Raw genomic sequence first — 24156 nt, forward strand, 5'->3', positions numbered from 1 at the left:
TATTTGTGTATTAGTTTTCCATTGATGTATAACAAGGTACCATAAACTTTGCACCTTAAAGTAACACATATTATCTTAGAGCTTTTACAGGTCAAAGGTCCAGGCAGGGCTGGTTGAGTGCCCCACTTTGGCTCTCACAATGTGGTAATCAAGGTATCATCCAGGACTGAGTTCTCATCAGAGGCTCAGCTCTGGGGAAGAATCTGCTTCAGGCTCACTAAGGTTATTGACAGAATTCAATTCTTGTAGCTGTAGAACTCATGTCAGCTTTCCTCTTCACAGCTAGCAAGAACAAGATACCAGAGAGAGTCTGCTAACAAGTCAGTTTTCTATGGGATAGTCACAAGAGCGTTGCCCCATCTTTGCACATTCTATTGATGAGAAGAGAATCACAAGTCTCCCTTCATGGAAAGGGAGTATACAAAGGCATGAATAGCAGGAAGAGAGATCACACAGTCCCCCTTTATTGTCTGTCCATCACAGAATGTGTTTAACAAATCTCTAACCCAAATGGACTGCTTTGCTTTTTTCTAATCATAGCATGAGTAAACCTAGTGTTGCTGCACGCCATGTCTTTTAGGTGTTCGATGTCCTTTGCTTACCATCTGCCTTGGAATGTACGGGTTCTTAGAGAGCAGAGTTTGTGTGTATCCTGTTAGGACTGAACTCTGACCTTTTTCTTCCCTTCCCCAAATTCCTACCTAAAAGGCCTGGGGAGTCAAGCATGTACACCAAAAATAAAATCCAAAGGCCCCCACCCAACCATCTGAATGAGCTTCCTCCTTGGCCAGGGCACTGCAAATTTAACGCGCAAGGCTTGTTCAGGCCATGATATGAGAGGGTGAGCGGTGGGCATACCTCATTATGCCCTCCTCCCTTTTGGAATTCAGGAAAGCCGATCAACTTTTAACATCAACACGGACCTTAAGTCTGATAAGGAACATTCACAATCTATTCTCTCTGAAGCCTGCTACCTGCAGGCTTCATCTGCATGATAAAACGTTGATATCCACAACCCCTTATTGTAACCCAAACATTCCTTTCTATTGACAATAACTGTTCTAACAATTGCCAGTCAGAAAGTTTTGAAATCTATCTATAACCTGAAAGCCTCCCTGCTTCCAGTTGTCTCACCTTACCAGACCGAACCAAAGTATGTATTAAATGCATTTGATTGATGTCTCAGTCTTCCAAAAATGGAATAAACCAAGCTGTGCCCCAACTGTCTTGGGCACATGTTCTCAGGGTCTACTCATGGTCCCTCATATTTGGCTCAGAATAAATCTCTTCAAATATTTTACAGATTTTGTCTCTTTTGGTTGGCATGCCCTACAAATATAAAGTACCATCAGAGGGGTTTTATTCAATCCAGGACAATGTGGCTCACTTTGCAACGTGACTCTGGCATAGCCTCACATGACAGGTCATGAAGGAAATCAAAATATTTTAACCCCAAATATGTTTCTTTGCCATATCTCAAAATAGCTCTGCAAAGCTGTCACTTGTGGGGAAAAACTACATTCTGTAGAGAATCCCCTTCCCTTTCCAGGGCTTTTTCTTCAATAAAAAAACCTTAGCGAGGGCTTAGCATATGCTAGGTACTCAATACTAGGTGTCAAGTAAATGATTTATTTAATTAATGAAGAGAGCACGAGAGTGCGCTCAATCTTTGGTATGATCTAGGAGATAATTTGGCACTTTAAAAAAAAAAAGTCGGGCAAAAAACAATTATAATCTATACTGTCTGAAGCCTGCTACTTGGAGGCTTCATCTGCATAATGGGAACCTTGAGCTCCACAACCCCTTATCCTAATCCAGACACTCTCTTCTGTTGATTCTAGGTCTTCAGAGAATAATTTTACTCTTTCAACCAACTGCCAATTAGAAAATCCTTGAATCCATCTACAACCTGGAAGCCCCCACTTTGAGCTGTCCCACCTTTATGGACCAAACCAATGTGCATCTTACACGTATTGATTGATGTATTATGTTTCCCATGAATTCAAGCCCAACCACCTTAGACACATGTTCTTAGGATCTCTTGAGACTGTGACTCGGGCCATTGGCCACTCATATTTGGCTCAGGCTAAATCTCTTCAAATATTTTACAGAGGTTGACTCTTCATTGACACCTGTTTAGCAATATATTCATAGTGCTTAGCAAGGGCTTAACATATGCTATGTACTCAATTTTATGTGTCAAATGAATGAGTTATTAATCAATGAAGAGAGTATGAAAGTGCGCTCAATCTTTGGTATGAGTCATACAAATGTGAAACTTACCCTTCTTTATGAAATATTTCTTTTCATATTCTTTAAGTATTGGCTTGGGGTGAATAAAATACCAACTGTTACATCCTATGCCAGTAACTCAATTCTTTCTTTCTAAGGACCTCTTCTTTAAAGCACTGCTGCATGGACAAATCCCACAACAGGGGTTTTGCCTTAGGCCAGAAAGACTGAAGTTATTCAAAGTATGAAATAGCCAGAAATAAAAGATAACTGAAGGAGAACTCTCAACTGTCCTGCGAAGTTTCTTGTAGATCCTTGCATTTGCACTCTGTCTTCTTCCATTCCTTATACGCTCCAGCTTTGATTCCATTCTGCCTACCTTGTACACATTTATGAGTTCTCCCTGAGCCCTGGTTCATCCTTTCCTGCCTTGATTCCTTTGAACCAACTACCTTGTATAGCCCTAAAATCCCATTTCTCTAGTCTTAGTCAATTTGTACTTCATTTTTGTCTTCCAGAAGTGCCCATAGGTGAGCAGTTACTTGGGTCAGGAATAACTGTGTCTGCTCTAATGTCAGCCTTCTAGGAGTGGCCTGATTCAACCTGGATAGGTCTTATAGTTCCGAATCTGATGGCTCATCTTGAATCCCATCTCCTTCAAAGACTAAAGAAAACATTTTGAAAGGGGGAAGATGTGAGCACTAACTATTTAGCTTTCTATTCTTAGTAGTGTCTTTTGATCCAAAGCTCTTTCAGACAAGGAAGGAATATGGTTAATAAACTACATATATACACATCAATTTCAAACTTACAGAGTTAATATACTACATAGATAACAGCAATTTCAAACTTTCCTGATGTTTGCAAAGGAATGCAGATAATTATTTCCTTTCTTCTTTCATTCCTTCCTTCTTCATTCACCCATTATTTCACAAACAATAATGAATCGTTAGAAGAAAAATGAGTAAAAACAGATAGTAGAGGGAGGTTAAGCTCACAAAATATTGGTGCATTCCTCTATATTTCCCTTTCTTCCCTGCAGCTATATTGAGTCCACATAATTTTATCCTGAAAAGGGATGCATATTATTTTTATGCCATCTCTATTTTTAGAGCCAAGGCGCACCCTCTCCATTCCTTTCCTAATCTTCAGCAGTGACCTTGGAGAATGTATGTTGAGACGGTATAGTGGCAGGGTGAAAGAGCCTGCATTCCTAAGTTATTGCATAGTCGAGCACAGCTCTGCAGAGCTATCTAAACATCATAGGTCTCTGGTGAACAAAAAAGCTTTGATGGTACTTAGTGAAGGATATTACTGCAGCATAGATAAATGGCATACAAGAAAGAATTTCATACATATAGGAGAATTTCAAAGGTCAACAGTTTGACATCTGTATTGTCCTGAGCCAGAAATGAACTGAAAATGATCTCTCTCTCTCTCAACTGTTTATCTATCTACCTCCAAACTATATACTATATATAATTACATAGGTATACATCGCCATCAACTATATATACACATATTTTTTTCCTTGGGCATATCTTGTTGGTTAATCATGCTTTTATATGCATTATTATGGGAATGATATTCTATATGTTATATTTAGTCTAATGAAATAATTCTGTGAATAATGAAGTTTTAGAATGCATTTAACAAGTATTCAAATAATGCTTATGTTCTTCCATCTGGTCAGCAACAGTAACCTCTCAACTGTAGACATTTTTGTACCTGATTAAAAACAGTGAATTCTGACAATTAAAAGTTAGGCATCATTCTTAGCAAACTAACACAGAAACAGAAAACCAAACACCGCATGTTCTCACCCATAAGTGGGAGTTTAACAATGAGAACACATGGACACAGGGAGGGGAGCATCACACACCAGGGCCTGTCAGGGGGTTGGAGGCAAGGAGAGGGGTAGCACTAGGGGAAATACCTGATGTAGATGATGGGTTGATGGGTGCAGCAAACCACCATGGCACATATATACCTATGTAACAACCTGCATGTTCTGCACATGTATCCCAGAACTTAAAGTATAATAATAAACAAAAAGAGTTAGGCCCTATTGTGTCTATTATGCAGATAAGACAGAGGCACAGAGAAGATTTCATATAACTAGTCAGTGGCAGACTTGGGATTTGGATTCAGTCAACCTGGCTTCAGAGTCTGTGCAGTTAATTACTATTGTATGCTAAGCATCATAGCAGCAACTGTTCAGATATACCACTATATATATGAACAGCAACTGTTCAACTATACCAGAGTATATATACCAGTTCATTACGTTTCATGTGAATGTGTGCAGCTGCATTAATATATTTGCCTTGATAGACACTGAGGAGACAGTGTGAACTAGAGAAACTAACTATGGTGCCTTTTGTCCCCCCATGTGAGTAGCAGGATGGCTCATATTCTGCTTTTGGAGCTGTCTCCTCTTCTGCGCCATCCTGTTCCCACTTCAGTCCTATGATATATGGCAACCTAATACTATCTGTATCTCCTATGGTTTTTTAAATCACTATATCACAGTAGCTATCCAAGGTCCAAATATCAAATCAAATGACTGTTTTCCTGGTCTCAGATTGGACCCTTCTGTTGGATTTGAAACACAACACTCTCTCTTTGAGGGAATGCCTTTCTAGTATCTTCTTTTTGCATTATCCTAATCTCTTTGTTGATATGTCTCCAAAGAGGTCTTGAGGTCTTCTCTAAACTTTTCATTACTCGCTAGACTTGGATAACCTCTCTTCTCCAGAGGTCTTTTCTACCTGTAAACTTCCATACCTCTTCTCTAATCGAATCTGATTTTTCTTAAGGAATTTGACCACTTTTATCCAACCACTTACGTGCTTCCTTCTCTTTTTTTGTGTGATGTCAACTTTTCCTGATTCTCATGTGACCTCTCTAACAATACCCCCAGCATTCCTTTGTTTGGTTTTTCCCCTTCCACTCCTGCTTGACCTTTAATTAGTAGCAAATCTTAATCTGTATCTTAATTCCTCTTCTCTCCTTAGTCTATATATGTTGAGTTGTCCCTCCTTTATGAACCAAACCAATATACACCTTACATGTATTGATTGATGTATTACATCTCCCTAAATTGTATGAATCCAAGCTGTAGCCCAACCACCTTAGACACATGTTCTTAGGATCTCTTGAGACTGTGACTCAGGCCATTGGTCACTCATATTTGGCTCAGGCTAAATCTCTTCAAATATTTTACAGAGGTTGACTCTTCATTGACACCTGTTTAACAATATATTCATAGTGTTTAGCGAGGACTTAACATATGCTACGTACTCAATGGGTAAGTTCATTCCGTTTCATAATAGTAAACTCCACCTGTGAGCATCTATGGCACAAATCTTTATCTCTAGATCTTTCCTGAACTCTGTAATGCCTATTTGAATCCCCTGTTATAAGCCTAATTGATATCTCAAACTTCCATTTTCTAAAGCAGATTCTTGAATAACCCTTCACAATTATTATTCCCTAATTTTTCCTTCTCTCCAATCAATTGTTCACATCCCTATTTAAGGCATTATCCTTCCTTACCATTTCTCTCATACCTACATCCAATCCGTTACCAAGTCTAGCCAATCTTACCAACAAAACATATTCTGTTCTGATGAACTTCTCTCAATGACTTTACTATTGCCCTAGTGCAAATTTCCATTATGTCTCACCAAGTGTATGACAGCCTCTCAACTGTATTCTCTGAGTCTTTTCCAGCTGCCTCACCAAAAGAGCCAGCATAATCTTATAAAAATATAACCCAAAACATATCACAATCTTGTGATGACTTCTTATTACAAGTCATGGTTTGCCTTGGCTTATAAAGCTACAGTGGCTTATGACTTGCTCTTCAGAATCATTTATGAAACTTTTTTTGATGATCAGATGCCTTTGTCCAGCAAAGTATTGTGTAGTAATCTCATATTAGTCTTTTCTTCACCTTCAACATCATTACTCAATTCCAGTGATTAAGTTACAAGATGAATGAAAGGGCTGAAGAGAACCTTAGCAGGAAAAACTGGAAAAAAAGCTGTTTCATGCTGAATGTTCTCTATCGTCTTTTCTTGATGCATTCTTGCATTAATTATGCTTTGCCCAACACCTTGGGGGTCACCGAGTTCTGTGCAAACAGTGCAGCCTGAAGTCTAACTAACTCCACAGGACATCATTTATATAGAGTAAGTTACACAGAGCTCTTTCCCTATACCTCCGGCATGAACAAACCCTCAGCTTCTGCCCATAAGGACTGAGGAAACTTGATTTTATTAAACATGCTAGCACTTGGGTGCCACTTCCATCTCAAAATGAAATTGTATAGTCAACTAGGAAATAAATAAAAGCAGTCTAAGACACTGTGAATAAAATGTTTAAATATCTCCACTTAACATATAAACAAATGCAAACTGGAGGGTCATGATGTAGGTCAATGTTACATACAGGAAAAGTGCAGGCGCTTTTGGGGGAGGTTTCTAGTAACTCTGCTAAGAATAACAAATCAGAACTGGGATTTGAGGTGGCTCAAGAGCCGTGATGTGGAGTTTGACACCAACAAAATTAATTTTCTACTAAAGTAAAAACAATGCCACAGTTCCAAGAAATACCACTGAATTCAGAGACCTCACAGCATAACATACACAATGCTGAGGCTACAATCCCAAAGTGCATGAGATTGGCATGTAAATCACCAGGAAAATGTGACCAAGACACAAAGGAAATGAAAATCAGCTGAGAAAAATCTCAGTATGACATGCTGGAATTAACATCATATATGGACTTGAAAGCAGCTGTGTAACTATGTTCAATGAAGTAAAAAATATATTCCCTTTAATAAATGAAAAGATAGAAACTCTGCATCACATAAGGACTCCATGAGGCAGCTCCCAGCTCTCTCATTGTTCCTCACTTGCTGCTTCGCAATGCACCCTCCAACAGCCCTGCTCAGATTGCCAATCACCGCACTCAAGACCCTTACTTGCCTGAATGCCTTTGCCCATACTTCTCCCTTCTTCTGGGAATTCCCTGCCTCTTTACCTGAATAATCTCAGCTCTTTCTTTGCATGTTAATTTCTACACAAACCTTACCTAATCTTCCCAGGTTGCGTTAGGTTTTTTATGTTTCCTTCATGCCTTTTGCATTTTTTTACCTGTGCTATTATAATATTATAATAAAGTAAACTGCTTGTGTGCATAGATTATCCTTTAATTTGTGAGCTCTTTGGGGGCAAGAACTTTGTTTAATTATGTTTAATTCATCTTATATAGTACCTGCCTTCTAACAAAATGTTTGTTGAATAAATGGAGGAATAATAGGAACAATAAAGGTAATTATGTATAATATCCACTGATGTGATCTTTTTTTACATTTACTGTTATTATTTAATTTTTAATTAAATAAAAACTATATTAATTTTTATTTTATTAATATCCCTATGAAGTAGATATATTTATTAAACTATGTTTTACAATTTTATGAACTTAACTTTTTTGTAGTTAAAAATTTCCAAATCTTTTCTAAAGTACCAGAACAATGTGTTGTTGAACATCAAAATTTGTGCATCTAAATACTTACTAGACCATACCAACATTTTCTGAAATACCATGTGATTTAAGGAAGTCTTTTACCTTTGTGCATCACAGATTCCTCCTCCAAAAGTAAGGAAATGTAATGCATATTTGCTTCTCAGACTAGGATTTTTGAAGTTAGATCAAAGTCTATTATTGCCTACCAAAAAGAAATGCAAGCAGTCTCTGTAATAAACCTTCATAGGCAAATTAGAATAGCCAATCATTTTCTTTAGTTTGACATTTTGCCAACCTGCCATGGTAACATTGTCAATCTTTTGCTGATAAGAAACTTAGACCCTTCATCAATAGAATATGAAGGGGGAAGAGGAGGAGGAGGAGAGTTTCTTTCAAATTAAGTAGAGTTTATAGAAAGAAAAATGAAAATGCTTTCAGAAAATGGTTTCCAATGAGGGACGAAGATAATAAGGTAGAACAATATCGGTGGAAAAATAAGAAACCATGGAACATAATCTCCTTGGTCTCTTGTAGCATAAAAACACAATGCTAAAAACCTTCCCTTCAGCCCTGTAAGGTGACATCACAGAAAGCTCTGAGAAGGAAGAAAAATGAAGAAGGAAGAAAAATGAAGAAAGTAGAGAAGATTTTTATTTATACATTGTGAGCTTTTATGTATAAGATTCTGCCTGAAGTATGGCTCGGATCCTTCTGGAACTGCCCTGAAGACAACTGTAAACTGATTAATACACACACATGCAATGATCTTAGGAGACTTCAGAGTAAACAATGTCAGGCAGTTTTTATACAAGAGTTGAAACTCTGAAGAACGGAATGGCATGCATGAGTTACCCATTTTTGTGGCCTTTAGCCTAAGGGCAAGCCAAAGATAGGACCAAGCAGGACAACAGTGGCCGCTGCCTTTCTTTTTTTAGTTGGGTAAGCAGAGAACAGATTTTGTGGTAACTAAAGCTACTGGGAAGTAAAGGAGAATAATCCTAAAAGGAATAGTCAGAGAGAAGATGTTCCCAATTTTGTATGTAAACTCTGCCCAAACTGCTGGCTGTTCTCTGAATTGTGCCTGTGTTGGGGAGGCTGCTAGTAACTTTGCTAAAAATGAAAGATCAGAACCGGGATTTGAGGTGGCCCAAGAGCCGAGACGTGCAGTTTGACACCAACAAAATTAATTTTCTACAAAAACAAAAACAAAAAAAAAACCAACCTATTTCTCAGGAATACAACTGAATTCAGAGACTTCACAACATAACATACACAATGATGAGGCTGCAATCCCAAACTGCTTGGCTTATAAATAACCAAGAAAACATGACCAAAATGCAAAAGAAATGATAATCAACCAAGAACAATCTCAGCACATGTCAAAATTCATATCACATATGGACTTTAAAATAGCTGTGTATCTATGTTCAATGACATAAAAATTATCTTAATGAAAAGATAGAAATCTCAGCAGTGACATAGAAACTATAATAAAAGGCTCAAGTGGAAATTCTAAGAACTCAAAAACACAATATCAGAAAAAAAGAGAAAGAGGAAGGAAGGAAGGAAGGAAGGAAGGAAGGAAAGATTATTAGGTAGAATAGAAATGCTAGAGTAATAGTCAGTGACCTAACAGTTATATTCATAGAAATTCTCCAAAGTGAAAAAGAGAATAAATTAAAAAGAAGATGGAAGAAGAAGAGGAAGGGAGACATAGAAGCCTATAAGATAATAATGAAAATTCTAAGATACGCATGCTTACAGTCTCATCAGAGAGAAATGAGGCAGATACAGTATATGTTTGAAGATATAATGACTGAAAACTCCCCAAATTTGTTGAAAGACTTGAAGTTTGTAGAATCCTGAAGCTGAATGAATTCCAAGCCAAAAAAAAAAAAATCTTAGGCACATTATCGTAAACTGCTAAAACCAAAGATAAAGAGAAAAATCTTGGAAGTCATCAAAGAAAAATAACACATTTTTAGAGGAAATTAACGGTTTCAATTAGCACTGACATCTCTATGAGAAACTATAGAGGTCAGGAGACAATATAACATCACAAAAAAGTGATGACTTTTTTGTTTGTTTGCTTTTTGTTTTTGAGATGGAGTCTCGCTCTGTCATCAGGCTGGAGTGCAGTGGCATGATCTTGGCTCACTGCTACCTCCATCTCCTGGGTTCAAGCAAATCACCTGCCTCAGCCTCCTGAGTAAGTAGTTGGGATTACAGGCATGTGCCAGCAGGCCCAGCTAATTTTTATGTTTTTAGTAGAGATGGGATTTCACCATGCTGCCCAGAATGGTCTCAATCTGTTGACCTCATGATCCACCTGTCTTGGCCTCCTAAAGTCCTGGGATTACAAGCGTGAGCCAGTGCACCTGGCCTAAAGTGTTGAATTTTTTAAAAAGTCCTGTTAAACTAGAATAGTTTATTTAGAAAAAAAATAACATTTAGGAATAAAGATGAAGTAAAGGCATTTTCAGACCAAAGGAAGTTGAGATCATTCATCTGTAGCATACTTATAGCAGAGGGAATGCTGAAGACGTTTCAGTCTACAGAAAAATTGATACCGGATGAAAACTCAGAGTTTCAGGATGAAACACAAAGCTTCAGAAAGGCTGAATATCCAGGGAAATAATACAAACAATTATTTTTAAACAAGAGGAAAAAATTATTTTTTTCTCTTAATTTCTTTGTAATGCATGGTGCTACTGAAAGCAAAAATTATACTCTTGTCTTAGTGATATATAATAATCTGGAAGTAAGATAGATGAGAAGTCTAACATAAAGAATGAAGGGGAATAGACAGAACACAGGGGATTTTGAGGGCAGTGAAATAGTCTGTATGATGCTATAATGATGGGTACATTTATTATACATTTGTCCAAACCCATCGAATGTACACCAAGAGTGACCCCTAACGTAAGTGAGGGATGATGGGTGATAATGATGTGCCAGTGTAGGTTTATCAGTTGTTACAAATGCACCACTCTGGTGGAGGATGTTGATTATGGGGGAAGCATGCATGTGGGGTGGGGAAGAGAGTATATGGAACATCTCTGTACCCTCTGCTCAATATTGCTGTAACCTAAAATTTCTCTTAAAATTGGTTTATTTTAAAAATGGAGAAAAAGACAAATAGATATATGGCCTTGCAAGGCTTCTATGTGTTATGTGAAGTGGTGTGTTAATGCTAAGAAGAAATGAAGATTTTTTTAAAATACATATTGTGATCCCTAAAGCAACCACTTAAAAATAATGCAAAAAGACATATTAAAGAGCCAACAGATAAATTAAAATAAGATTCTTAAAAATATGGTAAAATTACCTAAAATAAGAAGGAAAACGGAACAGAGGAGCAAAAATGGGGGGAGGGACAAAAATGAAATAAATAGTAAAATGATAGACTTAATTCAACCATATCCATCATGATGTTCATATAAATAAACTAAACTCTTCAACTAAAGGCAGATACTATCAGAATAAATCAAAAGTCAAACCCCAATTATACAATGTCACCATTGATGTACTTCATATATAAACATACAGGTTCTAAGTCAATGGATGGAAAATATATACCATTGAAATGGCAAGCACAAGAAGTCTGAAGTAGCATGTTACTATCAGATAAAAATATTCTAAAATCAGGAGCATTAAGAGAAATTAAAAACAAAAGCTCTGTGAGGCAGGCAGGAGATGCTATTATCGCCATATCGATGTAACAGGTGGCTCACCCGTAATCCCAGCACTTTCAGGGGCTGAGGCTGGCAGATCACGAGGTCAGGAGATCGAGACCATCCTGGCCAACATAATGAAACCCTATCTCTACTAAAATACACAAAATTAGCCGGGCGTGGTGGTGTGTGCCTGTGGTCCCAGCTCCTCAGGAGACTTGGGAGGCTGAGGCAGGGGAATCACTTGAACCTGGGAGGCGGAGATTGCAGTGAGGCAAGATGGCACCACTGCACTCCAGCCTGGGGACAGAGCAAGACTCTGTCTCAAAAAATAAAAGAAAAATGAGATTTTGAAAGGTGAGCCTTGTTTAAGCATGTTTGGCTTAAAACACTTTTTTTCCCCTGCTGTTTTATTTGTTTAATTAAATAATTTTAATTTTTAATTTATTTTTAATTTTTGTGGGCACATAGTAGGTGTATATATTTATGGGATACATGAGGTACTTTGATACAGGCATAGAATGCATAATAATCACATCAGGGTAAATGTGGTATCCATCACCTTAAACATTTATCCTTTCTTTGTGTGACAAACAATCCAATTATGCTCTTCCAGTTATTTTTAAATGTACAATAAATTAGTGTTGACTGTAGTCACCCTGTTGTGCAATCAAAGACCTTTTTTTTTTTTTTTTTTAGACAGAGTCTCACTCTGTCACCCAGGCTGGACTACAGTGGTACGATCTCGGCTCACTGCAACCTCCACCTCCTGGGTTCTAGTGATTCTCCCGCTAAAACACTTTTCACATGAGAGTACAAATCTTCTTATCCTCAGTAGCCAACAATGCTCAGCATGAGGAAGCTAATCCACCAGTGACTGCTGAAAGAACAATCCGCTACCAGTCATCAGGGCACAGTAACCCACTGACGCACTGCTCACACTGCCATCCGCAGTATAGTATGCACGGTGTTCTGACATACAGTAGTCACTGTAGTGAACAGCCACTGTCTTATTGTTCCAGGATCTTGGAATTACCCCTGCACCATCAGCCATATGGCTACCGTAGAGGCTTCTAGATTACTGCAGTGTGACCCAACCCTGGCCATTCTTGATATCCAAGAATGTGTGAATGGTATAACAAGATCCTGTGTTTTTATGTTCTTCATAATTTTGAAACTAAAACTGAGTAGGCTTCATTAATTGGGTACCTGAAATTGTAATGTATTTAACGTGGGTAGTTTGTGGCCATGACTATGTGAAACAGTTTGAAACTTAGAGGGAGCTGTTCAGAAGAGAGACAACGAAGAATATGAAAACAGAGAAAAAGAGGCCGGCCCTGTAATCCCAGCACTTTTGGAGGCTGAGGCAGGCGGATCACGAGGTCAGGAGATCGAGACCATCGTGACCAACATGGTGAAACTCACCTCTGCTAAAACCATAAAAAATAGTCAGGCATGGTGGTGCGTGCCTGTAATCCTAGCTACTCAGCAGGCTGAGGCAGGAGAATCACTTGAACCAGGGAGGCAGAGATTGCAGTGAGCCAAGATTGCGCCACTGCATTCCAGCCTGGTGACAGAGCGAGACTCCATCTAAAAAAAAAAAAAGAGAGAGAGAGAGAGAGACACTAGTGGAAGTAAAAGAAAGTGTTGGAAAAAGTTCACATCTTTTATTTCAGCTGATTCCCATTCTTGGGTCCTTTGAAAACTATGAATACTTTTCAAATGATTCTCCTTTTGGCTTCTGTTTATTCTTGTTGTATTGTATCTGTCTCACACTAAAAAAGAAACGAAGAAAACAGTTGTAAAATATACTCATTTACTCCTTCGAGTTACTTAGAATCAGGAGCATCTCTCCCATTCACAATGTTTTTATTTTTAAATGTAAAATAGAAAGATTATAAGAAAAAAATGCATTTTAAGCAACATCCGTAAGCTGGTGATGGAGATCTTTTGGGAGAAGGGAAAGGACTTTTCAGTATCCCTAAATTTTCATTATATTGCCAGCTGCCTGTTCTCCTTCCACAGCAGGCAGGTTCAGCATGGTGCATTGCTGGGCCTGCAGCAATAATACACAGCAGCAAGAACAGTGCATCATCCAATTATATGGTCTATTGTTTCATTATTCACCCTACATCAGCTGCACCTGTCACCAACCCCACTCCCCTTTATTTTCTACTTGCAAGCTTACCCTTCCCCCGCACACACAGCAACCATAGCCTGTTCTGAGTAACTTCAGTTTCCCATTAGTTTCAGTAAGCAACATGCTTCACTTCAATTATAAATTTAGAAATAGCATTCTCTACTATTACCACCCATTTTGGCCCCTATTTTGCCATGAACACAGTGTAGTGAGAGTGAATTATGAAATAGACATTTTGGAACACAAAATCAAAATAGCTTCTATCCCCTGCTCTTTGATGCACACCTCAATGCAAGTAAAGTCACATACATGACAGACACATTCCGTACACCACGCACACACACATACCATATACACACAACAGTTACATGCACACATACACATACACATACACAGGCACAGGCACGCACAGCAGGAGAGACTGGCATTGGGTCAGGTGGTTAATTAATGTAACACATTTTTTGAGCCATGCTATATTTTCCTTTGGTTAAATCAATCAAATGACATTTGAGCAACACTGTGAGATATAAAATGGAAATGGAAATTTTGCATCTGCCTTAAAGGAAACTATGTTGCAGCAGGTGAAAAAAATATATCCAAGGAGACTATTTCCCAACAATTAGTAAGAAAGTATACAAATGAGATTCAGGATATGTGTCCTGTTCCCAGCTAAAACAGTCAGCGGTCAGGCAAACAAACAAGAAAAAGCATTAACAATTTTCATAGAAATTATTTTATATAAGGAATTTGTTAGATCATTGTTAAAAGGCTGGAGAAGCAAAGGTGAATACTGAAATAACAGGGGCAATTACTATAAAAATTAGCTATCCTCTCCAGGATTAGGAAAAAATGGAAATTACGCAGGTTACTGCTGTACGCTTTTAAAACTAAACACTGTGCATGACCCCTTTGTGTCTCTGGCTTAAGGTAGGGTAACCTCCTCAGCCTCTGACCCCATGACTTTCAGTCTAATAACAACCCTCTAGCGCTAACTACTCGAATTAAAGGAAAGGGGTATAGAATGAGGAGGGTGAGGAAAGGACGGTAAAAATAATATTGCCCCATGTGTACAGCAAAGCCCATGTAACCAGCACAAAAGGAAGTCTTCATGTGATGTACACGCTTTCTGCTTGGTTGACCTTCCACTCTAGGTCATCAGAAGGAGAACATTGTAGCCGTTTGCTGATATGAGAACACAAGAGGGACAGATTTGGAAGGAAATCTCAGGAGATTGGTTGGCTATGTCTGTTATTTCTATTAGATATCTACATGTTGAACTAGGCAGCTGAAGACGCAAGTCTGGAATTCAGGTGTGAGGTTCTTCCTGGATATAGTAATTTTGAATTTATCAGATTCTAGTTAGTATTTAAAGTCATGACATCCTATGAAATCATCAAAGGAGTGAGTATGGATGGAAGAAAGAAGTAAACTGAGATGTGAGTCCTGAGCCATACTGAGGGACTGAGGGTTAGTGGTTGGGAGGAAAGAAATATCCAGCAAAAAAAAAAAAGAAAAAAAAAGAAAAAAAAGAAGAAGAAAAGAATAAGACAAAATGGATAACAGAGCAGACCTGTGGTACCCAGGACAGCCAGCTTGCAAAGACTTCCAGGCAGAGGAACTGATCATCTTGGCCAATGCTTATATCATTCGGGATCAACTGATAAGATAGAAAGTCCACCAGATATTTAAACAGAGAAAATTTGATGCATATCATCATTAACTAGGTGTTTAAGAACTGAAAACAAAAAATAATAAGATATCAGAGGTCAGAGGAAGCTGCTATCACCAAGGGCTTGGAGAAGCAAAGTAAAGTGATTGAAATTTATAAATTGAGAAGTTTGGAGAAAAGGAGCTGAAACAAGCATTCCAGAAGGGGGCATTGCTGAGTTGGTGTGTGTATCTAAACTCAGAAAAGGGGCCCCAGACATCCAAAAAAGTGACAGACCATCTGGTGCTGGTGTCTCTGAGGAGACATGATAAAGCTGGTAGCTGGACCAGCATGTGTTGGAAAAAATTGGAATTTTTCGTGATAAATACAATTGTATATATTTATTGTGAACAACATGGTGTTTTGATATATGTATCCATTGTGGAATAGTGTCAATCTAATGAACATATTCATTACTTCATATACTTATCTTGTGTGTGTGGTGAGAACATTTAAAATCTAATTTCTTAGCCAAATTCAAGGATACATTTTTGTTAGTTATAATTACCATATTTACAATAGATCTCCTGAACTTATTCCTCCTGTGTTACAGAAATTTTGTATCCTTTGACCAACATCTCCACAATCACCAGCCCCAACAGCAGCCCTTGGTAATCACCACTTTCTTCTCTGTTTCTATGAGTTTAACTTTTGCAGTCACATACTGCTATGGGAAGGAAGGGCTGCTTCCTGCCAGGATTGTGTTGCCAGGAATGGAAAGCAAAAGCAGTAGGATGGACAGTGTGCTTTTTTTTTTTTTTTTCCTGAAGACTTCCAGTCTCTTGAACTCAATGATGTGACTGGTTGACTGGGTGACTGGTTCACTAGGTCTTTGTAAGAGACCAGTAAGTGGCTGAGAGAACAGGAAACCAGAGGGGTCACCCACCTGGATATGAAATACATCAAGAGAATTACGGTAGAGATCATGAGACAGGCACTATTCTTTAAGAAGTAAAGGAAAGCCGTGGTGGGTGTTGAGAGTAGGGAAGAATCATCTATGGAAACAAGAAAGAAAGTTTCAACCAAAATTTACTGAGCATTAAACCTTTGTGAACCATATGATTTGGGTACCTTGAAAGGCAGAATCATAACTGGCCTTTCAACCAAGGGTTGACATATTTTTTTTTTTCTGTAAAGCATCAGCTAATCCATGTTTTAGGCATGTGAGGCACGTAGTCTCAGTCACAACTACTCAGCTCCACTTCTGCTGCCAGAAAGCAGCTCTGGACAGTGTGCAAATGAAGAAATGTGGCTGGGTTTTAATAAAACTCTATTTCTTGACAATGAAAACTAAACTTGATATAATGTTTAAATGTCATAAAATATGACTCTCCTTTTGATTTTTTTAAACCATTAAAAAATGTAAATATCATTCTTAGCTCATGGGCCAGAAAAACACATTTGCTGTTGTAGGGTGTAGCTTGCCAATCCTGTATGTCAGCTGAGGCCCGGCCATCAAAGAGCATGAAAACTCACAGATAACAAGACGTAGGCACAGAAATATATGGTTAAAGGTAGAAAATATCAATGAGATTTTGGAGGGATATATTAAAATTCCCATGCAAGTTCAGGAATCAAGGATAACTGCAGACGAAGTAGAATACAGGAAATTGTAATGCCTTAGAAACTGCCGACCTAGACATGGATGAATCACTAGCTCTCAATTTGCAGAGCAAGCAGAGAAGATGTGCCTGTTGGGATAGACCCTCACATTCCTCCTTGCAGCCCTTACAGAGCCCAGTATTAGTCCTGCTTGCTCTGTTTGACTACTTTCCATAAATCAGCAAAAGCAGCAGTTTGGAAATTATTATTTCCTTAGTTAACATTTTCTAATCTGATCTGTCTCAAAGGATGAAAGTAACACTGGACATTACAGAAATCTGAGATGTCAGACAGGAAATGCCCAGACTATCACAGACTAAATATAACTTACCTTTGCATGAATGATTTTCCAAGGAGCACCAGCAGGACTTAGAGAGGAGATGGAAAAGATAAGTGAACTGTCTGGTAGAAATTAGCTTCTGCCAAATTGCACCCCTTCTGCTTCCTGAATGACTTGCTTTGGAATATATGCTTAAAAAAATCACATTCTCCTTCACTGCGATTTTACAGAGGCTGCTATAATACCACTCTTCATCTCCTCATTTTCTCTCTGCCCACACCACTATTCCCAAATCAGGCAAAGTAAGAGGAAACTGGACATCAGAAAGCAAAAAGGACAAAGTCATTAAAGGTAGGTGAGGACTCGAGCCAAAATCTGAAGGTTCCAACCCTGTTTCCTCTTACTTTACCTGATTTGGGAATAGTGGTGTAGGCATTGTTAAACTCCAGACAAGGTAGATGATCTAATTACTTTGTACATGAGTTTCTTTATAAAGAAATAGATATAATAATGGCATCTATCCCATAGAATTGCTACGAGGATTAATTGGGTTAATTTATGCAGATTGCTTAAAAACAGTCTCTGGTGCGGAATGAGCATTACAAATTATTATTGATTCTAAAGTCATGCATCAAAGCTTTTGCTGACTTCTTGAGATTTAGAGCGGGGGTCCCGAAACCCCAGTCCACAGACTGGTACTGGTCTGTGGCCTGTTAGGAACCGGGCCACACAGCAGGAAGTGAGCGGCGGGTGAGCTAAGCTTCACCTGTGTTTACAGCCACTCCCTATCACTTGCATTACTGCCTGAGCTCCTCCTCCTGTCAGATCAGTGGCAACATCAGATTCTCACAGGAGCACGAACTCTATTGTGAACTGCACATGCGAGGGATCCAGGTGCCCACTCCACTCCTTATGAGAATCTAATACCTAATGATCTGTCACTGTCTCCCGTCACCCTCAGATGGGACCATCTAGTTGCAGGAAAAGCAGCTCAGGCCTCCCACTGATTCTACATTATGGTGAGTTGCATAATCATTTCATTATACATTACAATGTAGTAATAATCAAAATAAACCCCACAATAAATGTAATGCATTTGAATCATCCCGAAACCACCCCCCACCCCCAGTCCCTGGAAAAATTGCCTTCCACAAAACCAGTCCCTGGTGCCAAAAAGGTTGGGGACTCCTGACATAGAGGATCCACTATAAGCTCTCAACATTCTGGAACACCCTGAGCCCATTCCTATCTTACACTGTTGTACTCACTGTTGTGACAGCCCATTCCTATCTTACACTCTTGTACTCACTGTTCTCTCTAGCTGGAAAAATATTTCTATTCCTATTCTTAAAAATCCTACTCCTACATTAAGATCTAGCACTAAAATTGGCTTGATTTTGTGCATTTTCTCTGCCTCCACCGAGCATTTAATTCCTTTTGTCATGAGCTTTTGTCAGTACAGCTTTTCTTAACTTGCATGATGTCTAAGTTAAAATGGCTGTGCAGGAATTCTAGCTTTTTGGTACTTCCAATATAAGCTATATGAAATGGCTGTGCCCTGTTGTTCATGCCTGTAATCCCAGCACTTTGGGAGGCTGAGGCTGGTGGATCACCTGAGGTCAGGAGTTCAAGACCAGCCTGACCAACATTGTGAAACCCCGTCTCTACTAAAAATACAAAAATTAGACGGACGTGGTGGCAGGCACCTGTAATCCCAGCTACTCAGGAGGCTGAGGCAGGAGAATTGCTTGAACTGTGGGGCAGAGGTTGCAGTGAGCCAAGATTGCACCATTGCACTCTAGTCTGAGTGACAAGAGGGAAACTCCATCCCAAAAAAACAACAAAAAAATGTGGTGGCTCCAGCCTGCAATCCCAGCACTTTGGGAGGCCGAGGGGGATGGATCATGAGGTCAGGAGATTGAGACCATCCTGGCTAACATGATGAAACCCCATCTCTACTAAAAATACAAAAAATTTAGCCGGGCGTGGTGGCAGGCAGGCACCTGTAGTCCCAGCTACTCTGGAGGCTGAGGCAGGAGAATCGCTTGAACCCAGGAGGTGGAGTTTGCAGTAAGCCAAGATTGCACCACTGCACTCCAGCCTGGGTGACAGAGCAAGACTCTGTCTCAAAAAAACAAAAAACAAAAACAAAAGATATGAAAGATCATTATTACTCTGGGGCAAAGGATAGATTTCCCTACCTCTGTTCAACAGTATTTGTTAGCCTCTGCTTCATACACAAAATAGAGTTGCAGGGTTCTATTTTTCTTTGATAGAGAATGTTCTCAGTACATTGGCTCATAAGACATTTTTTTTCTTTGGTTCTTCTTGGTATAGCTAAAAGAGACTTTAAAAAAGTAATAAAGATAAGAAAACCTAAAAGGAATTAAGCAAAGGTACACACAGGCAGAAATCGTAGAAAGCTCCAGTTCTTGTTATGGAGTAGAGCTTTCAGGTCCTGCCTGAAAACTGAGCTCACAGGCAAGAGAATGCAGCAGAATGAGGTTGTGAATTGAGCTCAGAAATGCATCGTTCAAATATGGGCCCCAAGATCTCATAGTTTTGTGAACTTGAGCAGGTCTATTTGTCAATGAGAATGGATTTCTTCATAAATATACAGAGCCATAAATGGCTAGCACTTCAAAATGCTACTACAATAATTAATTGAGTACACATTAGTGAACAACTTTTGGCACTGGACCTAACCCAATACGGGTGTGCTTTGGCTATGTGGGGGTGGAGGGAGTGTTATTTGTGTGTTCCATATCCTTAGGAAATTAACACTTCAGTTCTAAACGGATGCTACAACCAGCTTCCCAGCCTGCTTCCTGCTCTCTATAACCCAAGCGATAATTCTAATGACAGACATCAAAGATCTGAAAGCCTTGACAGATTTTAAAGCACAGCACAAGGGTGCCCATGGATCCTGGGACCCACCCACTTCTGGTCTCAGATCTAACCGCCAGCGGCCCCATGATAGGCTGGCCTTGGTATTGACATCAATATCTTACCCTCCAAAAATTCTCCATCAAAAATACACATAGATATCTGCCTTAATCTGACAGCAACCACAATGTCGAATACACTAGGAATTGCAATGGTATGTGAGAGAAATGCGATAGCCTCAAGCCTGATGTCCTTCAACAAGACTAGGGCCAGAATCAGTCAGAATTATTCCCAGCTTGGAGAAAAGGGGGATAAAACTATAAGGGAAGGAGAAGGAAGAGAAAGGAGTTGAGGGGGGGAAATAGCTAAGACTTTTTTTTTTTTTCTAGAATCTGGAAGATTTTAGAAGCATGAGTTAAAGAAGAGTCCAGAGTTAAAATTAGAATGAAAGAGAATAGATTCGTATTGCCTGGGGTAGAACACGGAACGATAGTTGAATGCCAAGATTACATGAAAGAACTTTTTGAGGGAATGGGAGTGTTCTAAAACTTGATAGTGGGGGTGATTGCATAAAACTCATCCAATGGTAGTATTAATTATCTAACGGTACACTTAAAATGGGGGGATTTTATCACATGTAAACTATACACAGCAATAAAATTGTGACCAATCCCAGACAAGGCAATCTGGGCTCCAGCCAGCGAGGCACTGCCAGGTGGATGGAGCTTGTGTCATCCTCCTGAGATGTGTGGAGCACCTGAGCGAGTTGCTTTGCTTTGTTTTTCCTAGCTGGAGAGTTAACACTGAGCATGCTCCTCAGGGGCCAGCGCTGCAGCTGTAAAGGCCTCTCTGGGCATCTCCTTTAGACTTGAAAGAAGATGGCAACGCCTCTGGCTTTGGGAACCAGACTCCACGAAGGCATTTTAAGGCTGCAAAGGAAGCTGAGCTGGCACAGTACCTCAGCAGCTGTCCTTGAGCGAGGGGACAGCTGGGGATGGAAGTCTTTACTGTGAGCCCTCACCCAGGTGAGTATAGGACCTACGTCAGACTTCACTGTGGAGTGGAAAGAACTTGGCAGTGACTCCCCATAGGAAGGTCCCAGTTTTTCAGACTTAAAAACGTAGTATGGTGCATAAAGGAATACAGAAACTATGTCTGAACATTGGCTCTGATATTTCAGTTCCTGGGGAGCTTCAGTGGCTCCGTCACTGCAATCTTTATGCCAGTAACTGCCTTAAAGGGATGTGTGTGGATTAAAGGAGAAGAACCTAGGTGCCAGCATAACCAACTGTCCCAGATTCCTCGGGACATTGAGGGTTGCCTGGACTGGGGATTTTCAAGTACTATAAACGAGGAACTCCAGGAAAACATAGATCCCTCATTCACCCCCTCCTTAAAGCTTTAGGTGCCCAAATTTGTATCTTCTGAAGAAAACGATGGCCACTGTGTGGGAGAAGGGTTATGGAGGGGTAGGGGAAGGGCTAACATGAGTATGTGGTTTCTGGAAGACAGTGATAATAATCTGAACTAGAGTAGCAAAATTTGCAAAATTAAATTAAAAGAAAATATAGTGGATTTAACCCTGGAAGTGTGGGCAGAAGTAGGAGTGGGAATCTAAATCATTGGCAGACATGTAAACATCCATTAAAGGTTTCAGACCTATTCTAGGCTGCAATAGAATCAAATATTTGTAAACAGTGCTTGAGAATGGAGGATAATTTTTTATTTTGACTAAATTGCTGTCTTGGACCATCTGCTTTTGGCTCTCTTGTATTTAATCAATCTGATTTCGTCAGATTACCTATAGCTATTGAGAAGAGGTGCCAGCGAGGCTTCCTGGGTCAAGTAAGTGCTCAGAAAGCTGATCTTTTCTGTAAACAGGAAGGTAAATGGAGTGAAGTTCCTTATGTACAGGCATTCTTTGCTCTTCGTACAATACTGCCTCTGCCAAGCCTGCAAGCTTTGCCCAAATGACAGTTGTCTCCATACTCAGGACCTCCTCCCTCAGCCCCACGCTCCTCCCCTACTGACTGTCCTCCATCTGGCCCTGCCAAAGTGTTAAAGGCACACCAGAAAGAGAACAGAAACTCTGCGAGCCAAGCACCCAAACTATGTCCCTTACAAGCAGTAGGAGGGGAATTTAGGCTCACCCATGTACATGTCTCTTTCTCACTCTCAGATTTAAAACAAATAAAGGCAGATTTAGGGAAATTCTCAGATGATCCTGATAACTATATAGATGTCCTGCAAAGATTAGGGCAGTCCTTTGATCTGACATGGAGGGATATCATGTTACATTTTGATCAAACCTTAAGTCCTACTAAAAAGGAAGCAGCTTTAGCAGCAACCTGGCAATTTAGGGATCTGTAGTACCTTAGCCAGGTACACAATCGAATGGACGGGGAAGAGAGGGAAAACTTCCCCACAAGGCAACAGGCAGCTCCGGCTGTAGACCCTCATTAGGATACTGACTCAGATCGCGGAGATTAGAGCCGCAGGCATTTGCTAACTTGCATTTTAAAAGGGTTGGGAAGATTAGGAAAAAGCCTATGAACTACTCAGTGCTATCCACAATTGTGCAGAGGAAAGAGGAAATCCCTCCGCTTTTCTAGAAAGGCTAAGGGAGGCCCTAAAAAAGCACACCTCCCTATTTCCAAATTCTGTAGAAGGCCAACTTATTTTAAAAGATAAATTTATCACCCAATCAGTGGCTGACAGGAGAAAACTCCAAAAGTATGCCTTAGGCTCAGAACAAAATTTGGAGGCATTATTAAACCTGGCAACCTCGGTGTTCTCTAACAAGGACCCAGAGGAATAGGCTGAAAGGGCAAAGCAAGTAAGAGAAAGGCTGCAGCCTTCGTCATGGTCCTCAGACCGGCAGACCTTGGTGGCTCAGAGGGAACCAAAAGAGGAGCAGGCCAATTACCTAGTAGGGCTTGTTATCAGTGTGGTTTGCAAGGACACTTTAAGAAAGATCGTCCAACAAAAAACAAACCACCCCCTTGTCCGTGTCCAATATGCCAAGACTATCACTGGAAGGCGCACTGCCCCAGAGGATGAAGGCCCTCTAGGCCAGAAGCACCCAACCAGATGATTCAGCAACAGGACTGAGGGTGCCCGCGGCAAGCACCAGCTCATGCCATCACCCTCACAGAGCCCCAAGTAAGCTTGATCATTGAGAGGCAGGAAGTGGACTTCCTCCTGGACACCGGCGCGGCCTTCTCAGTTTTAATCTCCTGCGCCAGACGACTCTCCTCAAAGTCCGTTTCTATCCGAGGAATCTTAGGACAGCCTGTAACCAGGTATTTCTCTTACCTCCTTAGCTGCAATTAGGAGAACTTTGCTCTTTTCACATGCCTTTGTTGTTATGCCCAAAAGTCCCACTTTCTTATTAGGAAGGGACATAACAGCCAAAGCTGGGGCTATTATCTACATGAATATAGGGAACAAATTACCCATTTGTTGTCCCCTACCTGAGGAAGGCATCAACTCTGAAGTCTGGACTGTAGAAGGACAATTTGGAAAGACAAAGAATGCCCATCCAGTTCAAATCAGGCTAAAAGACCCCACCACATTTCCTTATCAAAGGCAATATCCCTTAAGGCCTGAAGCTCACAAAGAATTACAGGATGTTGTTAGACATTTAAAAGAGGAAAAAGGAGCTTAAACACTCAGGACCCTGGAATATGTTTAACCAATGGATACCTTGGCTCCTCCCCTTTCTAGGCCCTGTGACAGCCATCCTACTACTACTCACCTTTAGGCCTTGCATTTTTAACCTCCTTGTCGAATTTGTCTCCTCCAGGATTGAGGCCATCAAAGCTACAAATGGTCTTACAAATGGAACCTCAAATAAGCTCAAGTCACCGCTTCTACTGAGGACTCCTGGATCGACCTGCTGGTCCCTCGACAGCTCCCTCTGGAGGACATCACAACTGCAGGGCCCCTTCTTCACCCCTCACCAGCAGGAAGTAGCCAGAATGACCGCTGCCCAGTTCTCAACAGCAGTTGGGGTGCCCTGTTTACAGAGGGGACTGAGAGGAGGTGCCAGCTAGGCTTCCGGGGTCGAGTAGGGGCTCAGAAAGCTGTGAAACTC

Source organism: Macaca mulatta, chromosome 8 (assembly GCF_049350105.2).
Source record: "Macaca mulatta isolate MMU2019108-1 chromosome 8, T2T-MMU8v2.0, whole genome shotgun sequence".
Lineage (NCBI taxonomy): Eukaryota > Metazoa > Chordata > Mammalia > Primates > Cercopithecidae > Macaca > Macaca mulatta.